This window comes from Micrasema longulum, unplaced genomic scaffold, assembly GCF_059751315.1.
Source record: "Micrasema longulum isolate JH-2025_06_02 unplaced genomic scaffold, ASM5975131v1 h1tg001991l, whole genome shotgun sequence".
Lineage (NCBI taxonomy): Eukaryota > Metazoa > Arthropoda > Insecta > Trichoptera > Brachycentridae > Micrasema > Micrasema longulum.
Genome location: NW_028279161.1, coordinates 83973 through 96898, shown reverse-complemented (window position 1 = coordinate 96898; position 12926 = coordinate 83973).

Sequence of the window (12926 nt, the reverse complement as noted above, 5' to 3'; positions counted from 1 at the left end):
GGCCACTTTGACTATTCGTAAATGTCAATTTTTTTATTCCTGTATTTCGAAATATGACGTCTTGAGCTTAATGTAACACAATGTTACAGCACCGTTCCCGAAGGGGTTTTTTTAGCACAGTCTTTTAAGAGTATGTTATTTAAATCTATGTCGAAGACACCGATTCTCGTTTCTGACCAGTGTAGGTAGGATCTCATAAAAGTTTAGTAATGGCCGCCGCGGTGGTTAATTATTTCGGGCAATAGCACTCTCCGCCGCGGTCACTTCGCCTAATGAGGCATTTCCTGTTGTGCGAATATGTTTTCGCCGAATGCGTTCACAATTCACTCGATACCCCATCTCCCGTCTGTCCATCGCCACCGTGCCACTATCGGGGAATTCAGAGATAATAAATGGCGAAGCACTGATAAAGATTCGTGCGCTTTGCAAGTTTACAATGCGGGAGTCATGGCGACACCCAGTCATATCGCAGCGACGCCGACGTGGATTTCCAAGAAAAAATAGATATAGCTTTTAATTTCAATAGCGGTGCCGATAATGTCAGCGTTTATTATAAATAAATTCAGCTTCCTTCTTACAATAATACAAGTAAAATACGTACGCGTATAGTGTTATGTAATTATTTACATATAATAAATATCAAGTATGTATGATTGCTAGCTATCTCACCAGTAGCTCAATCATGAATAACTATCGACGTGCTTAAAAACATGCTAAGCATTTGAGCGATCACAATGAACAATAATGAACATGCTTAAGTTATCGCAGTCATAAGTCAACGCGTGTCTAAACTCTAAGTCAACGATCGTTTCGGTTTGTTTTTTATTTTTCTTGCAAATAAATATACAGTTCACTGACAAAAAATCAGCGTTTACTATAAAAAATAATACAATAAATTGCATTTGCAAAATAGTAAGGAGTATCGAATACAAAAAAGTGACAATTAAATTACATTTACTACGACGACTGCTTTTCTTGACATTTGGCTTGCCAACCGCCGGCTAAATGCAATGAATAGCAAGATAAATAATACATAAATAAATAAAAATAGCCGTTTTGGAATATTTTCCATATTTACACCGGTGAAATTCAAATATCTGTTTGCGCAGCAGGATTATACGTCGCGAAACGTAAATATTTTGACATTTAATATTAGGTGTTCACGGATGTTCCATTATGATCGCGAATACGAGAAACAACCATGGTGAGAAATTGTTATCACGTCGCTTATTAGCACGTCAATAGTTTTCTTAGAGAGGTTCTTTGTTTCAGGTCCCGACTAGCTAGGAAATTCTCGTGTTTAGGCATGACCTTTTTTTTACATGTGTTTATTTTTTTTCATTAAATGATGCTTAAAAAAAACATATAATAACAAAAATTTTAAAAAATGAAAAATAAATGTAAATTTGAAAAAATACAGATAATAATCAAAATTGAAGCATAATATAAATTAGAAAATGTACCATTAATAATAAGAAAATGAAATATGAATATAATTAGGAAACATACCGTATATAACCTGTTCTGAGATTGATAGCAGTGATCCATTTTTTTGTTGTGTGTTTTTAATTTCAAGAATGTTGTTTTTAATGTACATCCATAAAAACGCAATACCAACATTGAGGAAATTCAGTGGTTTTTTTATATTTGTTAATGGACTGTCAAATTGACCAAAAAACGTTTATTTTTTATTTTATGACCGTCATGCAGTTTTGTAATTTTAAAATTACTCCGTGCGTGATGTCACGAGCTGTCGTCGGTGAGCTGACATTTAAAGAGAGAACCACGTACGTATAAAAACACGCTAAAGGTCGCATGCATCTTTGTTTTACCTTTCCATATTGACATGCTATGTGTAATGAAGTCTCGCTTTCGATTCCTAAAACAGTCGACATGAAATTACTACAAGTATTTTTTTGAAAATCAGTTAGTAACATATTAAAACAATGGTTTGCATAGTCGTGAGGGTTTGTGTTATAAATATGACATTGTATATGGGTATTAAGAAATGTGAGTGTGTGAGTGCGTCGCTTATCAATCACTTCCATAATTTTGTTTTCGAATGTATTTTTTGAATTTATAAATAAATCTATATTATTGAAGCGATGATTACAAATGTCCGTAATACGTGACATTTTTCATAGTTGGTGCGATGGAGAGATTCATGAAATAGTGGAGTGTGCGGAGCTCGGCGATTTGGAACATTTAGAAGTATCTCTTGCAGAATATCAGGAGACTTTTACAGGACCACATCTTTCAGAATCGGAAAAAAACTAAGGAATGACCGTATTAATTTTAGAGTAACAACCTATAAAAAAGCCCATTAAAAAAACATTGTTTGATTATTGACCACGAACTTAGCTACCAAATTACAGGGCCGGAGGTGCTTGCGTTGAGGATTGGGAGCGCAAATCAAAATCTTCCATTACACGTTTATTGTTAGACTAAAATCCAAACTGAAACCAGACTATGGAACATTTTTGTTCTATGCAATAGAGCCTAAGGGTTTCTCTAGAGAACTATTACTCTGAGGTATTAACCCGAATATGACGCGACTTATATTATAACACAAATTAAAAGAAACATTCACTAATCTCAAGAGGATAGGCGGTATCAGGAAATTTTGACAAATACATATGAACATTATTTTTTATACCTGAAATTTACGTTTCGTTGTCCCGTTTTTCGCACCTCAAAACTGAATGTCAGAATAAAATTTTATGCGTCGGTACCTTTTGCATTTTTAATGAATAGTTATCATATTTGTGAAAGAAGGCAGATAACACTAGGTGCTTTTAAGGGTTATTTGAGACTGTATAATGTAAAAACGAATATGATTTGTACAAAGTTGGAGTATTTGAATAAAAGAAAGGAGCGCGGGAATGGACCTACCTTTCATGCGATAATGATGTTTTCAATATTGATGCACCTAATGATGAACGTTCACTATGAATTATGATATTTAACGATTTATTATAATAACTTTCACAACGGCACGCGACGATCCAAGAATTCTTATCATTGTGATATAATGTCAAGATTTTGTTTTTGATGTTCCAAATCCGTATCGTCTGATTTTGAGCATCTTCTATCTTGATGAAAGGTAGGTAGCATAAGAAGGGGTCAAGGGAAAAATGGGAAATGACGGTAATCGGCCAGGAATAATATCGATGAATGCTGTTTTATACTAAACACCTAGGTCCCATAATAAACAATTTATTATATAAGACAAAACGATAGGTATACGCCAATGGTAAATATTTATAGCATATTAAAACAGAGATGAATAACATTTTAGGAAGTCCAGGCGTCCTTGGGGCTTGTGACTTTATGATTTGATAAATCCACATGGTCCAAGAAGAAGTATAAAAATTAAAAAAGATTTTCAGGCGTTGCTTAGTATGTAGGTGAAATAATTTAATCGGATGAATCTCACCCGCAATAATAAAGGTCAACAGATGTAAGAATTGAAGGAATGTAGATGTTTAAATAAAGGCAGAATGGTGAATGTTACACAGTGAGTAAAGTGGCCAATGACAGGTTATAAGCCCTGTGGATGCCTGGACTTCAATATTCCCTATAAAATGTTATTCATCTCTGTTGTAATATGTTAATATTACCAGATCCCTAGGGGGTTGAATCCAGTCCTTGTCTACAAAAATTGAGGCAAACTCAAAATATTGTTGAAATATCTATAGTGTGTAAAAAATACTGCTCTAGTGCTATAATCCAGGGAGGAAATAAGGGAATACGTTTGTACGAAGATAAGTCAGATCGCGTTTCCTCTTAGCCCCGAATATAACGCGAATGGTTTTTTTTAATAAATATGTTTTGAGTAAAAAATATCGCATTATTACTTCTTCTACCATCACGCCATTTCCCCGTAGGGGTAGGTAGAGTGAATAAACCACCACAAACGTCTATCCTGGCATACACTCCTAGCTTCTTCCACGTTCATACATCTTGTCATACATGCCCTTCGGTTCTGTTTGCTTTTGACATGACCAGACTTAAGATTTTAGTTTATCTGATCATGCCACGTCTTCCTTGGCCGTCCTCGTCTCGCGTTACCGTTCATTTTCGCCATATACGAGTATACTTGTTTTACCATTGTTTCGTCGTCCATTCGTTCTACATGACCATATATCGCAATATGATCTGGCTAATACGGTATATTCTCTAATTATTTTGTCTGTTTACTTGTTTCAAAGCGATTTTAGTGCAAATTTCTTTTCTGCAATGATTAAACCTTCGCGTTTCTTTCCCAGAAACACAAATCATTGGTCTTTAGCCTGATTTGTAGATGCATTTCCCTGATGCATTGAAACGATAATAATGCACGAAAGTCATGCGTCATCGCCGTGGTGGTAATAATGACTTCTCAGAATCCGCCTGCGATGATTATTATCAACAATTCGTACCTACGGGCTTATCAATGACCCAATTCCTAGAATAGTAACGAATTAGGAAAGAGAAACGACCGATCGCTGATTTGTTTTTAAGGGTAGGTAGACACTAGGTACTATGAGTATATGAATTTAGTAATATTTATCGGTTCATTTCTGAATCAACTCGAACAATGTATAAATAATAATAATACATTTCTAGTTGCCTTCACCAGTTACATCGTTTTCATCGCGTTGGCTTCATTTATTTATTTTTTTATTGCTTACTTCTTGGCATGAACTCTAGACAAATTTTCTAGTATGCTCTATGTTTATTTTTTGTAAATGTATTTATTTATTTTGTTTATTAACGCCCAAAAGGCATTTACAAAAAATAAAAATGAAATACACGCTAACATACTAAATAATAAGCACAGAATATACAGAAAAAAATATGTTAAATAAGTTAAAAAGGATATAATAAAAAGTTTTACAAAGTTAAAAAAAAAACAATAATAACAAAGGTATGCAAGAAAAAACAGTAAGCATATAAACAAAAAATGCAAAGATATAAATTGTCTATGTTTTTATGAATGTATGTATGTGTATGCGCATGGGTGTATGTACATACGTGTGTGTGTATGTACATGTGTATATATGTGTATATTTATATATACATGTGTGTATATATGTGTATGTCTGTATGTATATGAATCAAAATGTGTATCCGAATAAGTTTATATTTTGTTTGTCTGTGCTCTATATTAATTTGTTAAGTATTATAATATATTAAAATGTAATTGCCTAGCTTGGAACGGGGTATGTACCCTTGTTAGCTGGGCAAAGTGAATATGGAATTGTATTTTGATAAAGAGTGTGAATAAATAAATATAAATATAAATATAAAATATAAGCTTATGAAATAAATTCTGTAAAGCAAGCAATAAATAAAGTGTTACGGTATGCAAGAAAGACATTTTTAAGTTAAATTAATAAACAAGCAAGCATATATTATCACGAAAAAATAAGAAATAAAAATATGTATCTATGAAATGCGTATTTGCCAATACTACAATGCAATTTGATATAATAGTAAAAAATAAAATCAAGTATAAGGCAATAAAAATAAACAAGTAAGTATTTTTTTAATTTATGGAATTGAATTGCCAATAATAGTTTGACGAGCAGCTACAAATAAACTTGATATTGTGGACTTATAAGACAGTAAAGAATTGGTCAGAATGTCTGCAGCCGTTCCATAAGTGTTACCTAACCTATGGAGTCTCGGTATCAATGAATTGATATTGATATCATTTTATGTGATTATTATTATAGATAACTTATATGGCGCCATTTTCGTAATGCAATACCTCAAGGGCGCCTTTCAAAGGGGTTCTATAAATAAACAAACTTGATTTTAGCATTTTAAATTTATAATTTAAGTAAAACAATTTGCTTTGTTATCACTTGCTACGGATGAATAAATTGGTTTTCAGATTTTTCCAAAGCTTCACGTCACTCTCACAGTTTCGCACTTCTGCTGGGAGAGCGTTCCGTGCCATAGCGCCTGCGACCGCAAATGCGCGTTCACTGAATTTAGTGCGCTGTTTGCGTAGAGATATAACTTTTTCTCTTGGGGTAGATGTAGCTGATCTAAGCGTAAGACGTTTGTCAGCTAGTTCAGCCGGAATGCAAAGTTTTCTTAGATATTCCGGACCAGAGTTGCTAGAATTCCACTCCATGCGCTTTGTAGCTGTACGACGATTGGTATATAAACTATAAAATACCTTCATTTTGTAAATGGGGTCTAGAATTCCAACCGTCCATGCATTAAGTAGCTGCAAGATGTGTTATAATCTTACTCCGTTTGAAAAAAAGCAAGAGTTATTTTATATATTTTTTGATTTCATTAATACACTAAAATATAAGAAAAATGTTTAGCTAGATTTCTTACCGCCCATGCGCTCTGTAGATGCAATGCGTGCTGGATTATTTATTTATTGTACAGCCCCCTTGAGGTGATTTTTACAATGGATGTTTGTTTTTAACGAAAACTATTGCCATCCCTCGAAGAGTAATATAAACCCATCATCCCTAATATCTTAAACTCATTAACATATTTAGATTAATTTGAATTGTCTTTCGATTTCTTGATTTTCGTCTTTGGGAGTCTGAAACATTCAACCTCATCTCAAAGATGGAAACTGCATCGGTACACCAACCGCGGCGGCGTATCTTAATCATTTCCGTTACACAGAGAAAAGATGACCAATCTTACGCTTCAGATGCCAGTCCAGGGACTAGGCATTAACATCGTGGAACGACAATATATATTTTTTTCAATAAAGCAATTTTATATAAAATTACTTGAATTTATTTTGAAGCAATGTTGTGTACTATAGTTTCGGAAAGCATATATCTTTTCATCTAAGCGTGTAGTTAAAAACCTTTCCATCCACTAAAGATCTGTGTTTTTCCATATAAAATGTATAGTAGCGCTCCAAAATAAATTAAAAAATTTTACATATTGAATTTTAAAAACAAAATATTTCATTAAAAAAACACATTTAAATTATTTTTTTTGTCACTCAATGCAATAATAATTCCTTAAAATAATCAAATGAACGGCACCAGGGCACCGATAACAATTGAAGATAACAAAGTTATCCCAATTTTCCATTAAGTAAAAGTCAACATATTGTTTATCGTTTCACTATACACCCGACTGACTGAGCAGAACAGAGACAGGAGATAACTCACGACTAATGACTAACTGGTAAAATATTAATAAGACGTTTTTTTAACATTATAATATCTATTTTAAACAAGTATTGATTAGGTAAGATAAAAACATTACTTACCGGTGAAAGGTTCTTCTTCTTGAGGTGCCTTGTCAGGTCCCTCTACTACAGCGAAAGCATCTCGGTCCTGCGCTACTCCGCAGCCAGGACCTCTGCTTATTGGATGTATTCGCCATAGTGATTCCTGGGAAAAGATGACCAGAGTGGTTTCCCGTTGCCTTCTCTGGTGGATTTTTCTGTCGGGGTTACGACGGGGTGAAAGGTTATGCTATCGTTTTTCTAGATCGATTTGTGCAGTATCTTGGCAATCTTGGCAAGTACATATAATCATTTTAGTAATTGCGAGGAGACAAAATGAAGATATTGCTTTTAGCAATAATTCCGATAAATTATTTATTCTTTGTACTTAAAGTTTTAAATAAATAAAAATTCAAAAGTAGCCGGGGCTGCTCGCAACAGGCTAAAGTCCGTTCTATCAAACATATGCCAATTGGCCACAGGTTAAGGGACCATATTTCGAACGCCCGTGTTTACTCTAGTCATAGCATACGCAAAAATTTGCCAGTTGATGCCGCTCCTTAATTAATAAATGCGTTTGTAGTGTCTATAGTCGATTATTGTTATGGTAGATATGCAGGTCTACCAATGAACAAAATGACTCGCCTACAGTCTGTATTGAATGCCGCAGCGAGACTTATTTTTGGAATCTCTAAGTTCAGTCATATTCGCAGTCTACTTCGGGAATTACACTGGCTACGTTTTCCACAGAGGGTGGAATACAAACTCTGTTGGCTTATGTATAAGTCACTGCACAATTCTGCTCCAGAATATCTAAGGGAACTCTGCATTTCAGATGAACTAGCTGACAGACGTCTTACGCTTGGATCAGCTACATCTTCGTCGAAAGGAAAAGTTATTATACCTCTACGCAAACAGCGCGTTAAATTCAGTGAAAGCGCATTTGCGGGCACAAGCCCTATGGCATGGAATGCTCTCCCAGCAGAGGTGCAAGGCTGTGAGAGTGAAGTGATGTTTCGGAAGAAACTTAAAACCCACTTGTTCTCTAATCATTTGAATAAATCCTTAGCATGTGGTGACTAAGTATATTGTTATCCTTAAATTAAAAAAGTTGAAATTAAATGTATATCTTTATATAACCACTTTGTAAAGTGCCGTTGAGGTATTATATTACGAAAATTACGCTATATAAGTTATCCATGATAATAACATCTCAATGTAGAGATACCTCAGAATTTTTGGTTAAGACAATCGAAGATGACTCTGTTAACTTCCCATTGTAATTGAGGCCTTGATTTCCCAACACCCCAACCAATATTAACTTAAATGAAAATGAAAATTTATCTCGTAATTTCCTCGGCTACGCCACTGGCCGCGTTCTTGTGTCCGCGAGAGATCTGCGCTTCAATTTTGGTTACGGTTGGGAGGTTCGATAGGGGCGGCGGGGGGCGTCGTGGGACCGGGGAGGGGGCGGCGGTCTTATGTACCGGGGGATGCTGGCTGAGGGGGCGAGAGTCGTGGGAAGGGGGAGTAGGGAAAGGGGGGCGTCCGGCCGCGCGGTTTCTAATCGCGCGTCGTGCATAATGTGTCTCTATACCCCCTCGCGCCAAGACCCGCCGAGCAGTAGGCAAGCGCATCGAAAGAGCCGAAGCCTACGCACGCGATCGCTGGAATTTCGTCCGGTGAACGCGCCCCTTTCGATGTCGGCGGTCGAAGGCTTGAGGGGTGAGGACGCCCACCCTTGTCACTCCACTACTTCAGCGCCTACACTATATTATGGTAGCCGGCGACGTGGACTACGGCGAAAATGTAGCACACCCAGCGAAATGATGCACCTGATATTTAATTAACTAGTTTTTAAAAATGTATTTAAAAAAATCTAATTTTGTTAATGAAATAAGATACACTTTTTGTGTCCAGGTGGATAAATAATACAGTTCTGTAAGTAAAAAAAACCAGAACCCTAGACGAGCGTTTTTGACTCGATGGCTGTTCTCAGGTAAAAATCCTGAATAAGAAAATCGGGTTGAGATGAGTCGACTTCGTTGAGTAGTGGTTGGCGCGGTCCTTGGCTCGATTCATGGTAGGATGAACGTGAAATATTGGTTTGTTCCTGGGGTGATATTCCAAATGCTCTCGCAGCCGGAGAAAAAGTTTTGTCTACGGCCGCGAAAGTGGTTCAGAATAGCACCGCTGGACTGACATCTGAAGCGTTACACTGTTCATCGTACCTTCCATGTAATAAAAATTATCTAGATTCGCTGCAATTGGAGTGCCAGTGCATTCCCTATGCATCACTAGTTGCGAATAGATAAATGATGACGACGATAAAAAAAATTCTAATTTTGCTAGTAAAATTAAAGCGATAAAGATATTTACGTTAGTATACATAGTCGAGATACCCATAATCATCATTATCTTCTCTATCTGCACTCAGTTGTACGTAAGGCACTGTATTGGTACTTAAATTGCAGAGTATATTAATATTTTTTGCTACACGGAAGGTAAGGTGATTAGACTTACACTTTAGGTGCCAGCCCGGGAAAAATGAAATATTGTTGCGCAGAACCACTTTAAATACCAACATTACACTTCGATCCTCCAGAAATCGAACCCAGGAACTCAAGTGTGGTGGGTCGCTCCTGGTTGTCACTGTAAGCTGCGCCTGTTATTAATCAATGTGTGTATTTAAAAAAAAAAAGTTTTTAAAAGTAAGTTTTTTTTGCACTACAACAGGCCAGGAGGCCCAATTACAGCGGGGAATCACAACACAAAACACCCAGACTTGAGAAAAATCACATTGTATTTATTTTTATTTAAGAAGGTAAACATGAATAGAAAATATAAAAGGAAAAATCATGAAACCGCGAAACCGGCTTGTCAGCAGGTTTCTTATTTTTTCTTTACAAAGAAAAGCGTTAGAAAAATTATATTTATTTGAAAAGGAATATAAACATTATAAAGAACTAAAAGCATACGTATATTTAACGCAAAACTTATTTACAAAAAAATTTAATAGATGACTGTTAACATAAAATAATAATCAATATAAAGCCTTGTTTCATATGAGCGATTAAATTATTTTTTTCTGAAAAGTTTTGTCAACATTTTATTTTGAGGTCTGCTTAGGAATCTTATCGAAAATTTTAGTAATTGTATAATGAAGTGTTCTTTTTTGTGTTCTCATCGGGAATTGAACTCGGAACCTCCCGTGAGTGAGTCAAGTGCCTTGACAACTACCCCACGGAGACCGTGACTCCCTTGTAAATAAATAAATCAAATAATAAAAATGCAAAACGTCCTTGAGGCACTCGAAATGGCGTCGTAATAATAATAATAATAAAAAGTCGATCATGCGTCTCTCGGCGCCGCGCTGACTACAGCGCCGGCGTCGCGGGTGTTTCGCGGACTTTTATTTCTTTGCCTCCCTTTTCGATTGGTTTCGTACCTTCTATGTACACACACACGTTGTATATGACACGCTCACATGTACGTTCGCAAATTGAAGGAAAAAACAAAAGAGGGTTGGCGGAAAGCGGCGAGACAAAGGACTGACTCGTGGTCGAAATCCTAAATAACTTTCTCTGGAAATAAAGTGATATAACTTCGAACTTAGAACGCTACTTCTATAGCAAGTACCTATAAATTGTTTTACACATAGTCAAAATATTATAATAGGTCTGTGTTGTACCGTAAACACTCTTTAAACGTAAATTTGTTGAATAGGCACTTCTGGAAATCTGAAGATTAATTCAGGCCACAGCAAAATTATACACGACAGACGCGATCTGCGGATAAATTATATAGGTCCAAAGGAACTTTTTCTTCCAGGGGTCAGGGACGAAAGAGCATATGAAGCAAGTGAGGCTGAGCCTCACTAAAAAATCATTGCTATTCACCAGTACCTAATATGTATTTTAATTCGCATTATATCAACACATTATGAAGATAAAAAACTAGCAACCAAGATTAAAATGCTCAAAGATGCCTACAAACATGGTTAGTACTGTGTTTATTTACTGTAGGTACCTACTTAACATTTACGCATATTATACTTATTCTTCAAATCTGAGCTTCACTAGAAATTTGGTATCAAAGACGCCATTGCCAGGGGTGGTATTCTGAACGCGGAAGCGCGCGTGGAAAACGTATTTTTAATGTGTGTTAACGTACTAGGTAAAAAATACATGCTAACAGAGCGATCTCTTCAGAATACCAGCCCAGTAGCTCAATCACAAATAACCAGCGACGTGCTAATAAGCGACGTGATAACAATTTGTCACCTTGGTTGTTTCTCGTATTCGCGATCACAATGGAACATCCGTGAACACCTAATATTAAATGTCAAAATATTTACGTTTCGCGACGTATAATCCTGCTGCGCAATCACATATTTGAATTTCACCGGTGTAAATATGGAAAATATTCCAAAACTGCTCTTTTTATTTATGTATGCATTATTTATCATGCTATTCATTGCATTTAGCCGGCGGCGGCGGTTGGCAAGCCAAATGTCAAGAAAAGCAGTAGCCATAGTAATTGTAATTTAATTTTCACTTTTTTTTTATTAGGCACTCTTTACTATTTTGCAAATTCAGTTGTTTTGTCAGTGAACTGTATATTTATTTGCGAGGAAAACAAAAAACAAACCGAAACGAGCGTTGACTTAGAGTTTACACACGCGTTGACTTATGACTGCGATAACTTAAGCATGTTCATTATTGTTCATTGTGATCGCTCAAATGCTTAGCATGTTTTTAAGCACGTCGATAGTTATTTGTGATTGAGCTACAGGGCCGCGATTACAAACTCTATATTCATCGGTTCATATCGAGACGGTATTTGGACTGTTAGTTGCCAATTAAAAAAAATATATTAGTTAATTTTTTTCTTTTTTTTTCGTCATATATTTTATGTTTTATATTTAATTTAATTTAATTTTTTACTAATCTTTGTTCTAAATTTATTTTTTATTTTACACTTAAGTATTTAATTTTTGTTATTTCTTCATTTTTATTATAATGTAGTACTAATATTGTTATTATGATATATTATTTTATTGTATATTATATATAGTATATATTATAAATGTAGCTTTAGAACCTGTATCTAGTGAAGGTGCTAGGATTATTTTCTTACAATTCAATTCAATGTCAAATACTTCTTTTGTTTTATTTTGTATTGCATGTATTTACTTTTATTTTTTGCCAAAAAACGCCGTATTTCGGCACTTAACCTGGTATAAAGTAAATCCGATTTTTATGTATGAGAAAATGTGTAACGACGCTGGAAAGGATAAAGTTACCAAACTATATGTGGCAACTTCACAGAAGAGCCAATTAAAGTTTTTCTGCTTTTCTTTTACTTTGACCTTGTAAGGAATGACGTAATAAGAGAACGGATGGAACAAACTCCGGTGACAACTGTCATCAAGCGGAGGCGATACGGTCGGCTTGCCCATGTGCTGCGGATGCCTCCGGAGACCCTCAACCACGCTTGCCTACTTTACAAGGCATCGGGTTCTCGAGGCCCTGGACGTCCACTGCTGACTGTTCGTCGGTAGTTCGTGTCAGAACTACGGGACGTAAACTTGACTCGAGAGGATACACAGGAGCTGGCAACTGACAGAGCTTCTTGGAGGATCTTCGTAGACACCATATGCCCCAACTAGGGAGCGGACATGGAATGCTGATGACGAGTTTTTTTTCTACCGTACATTCAC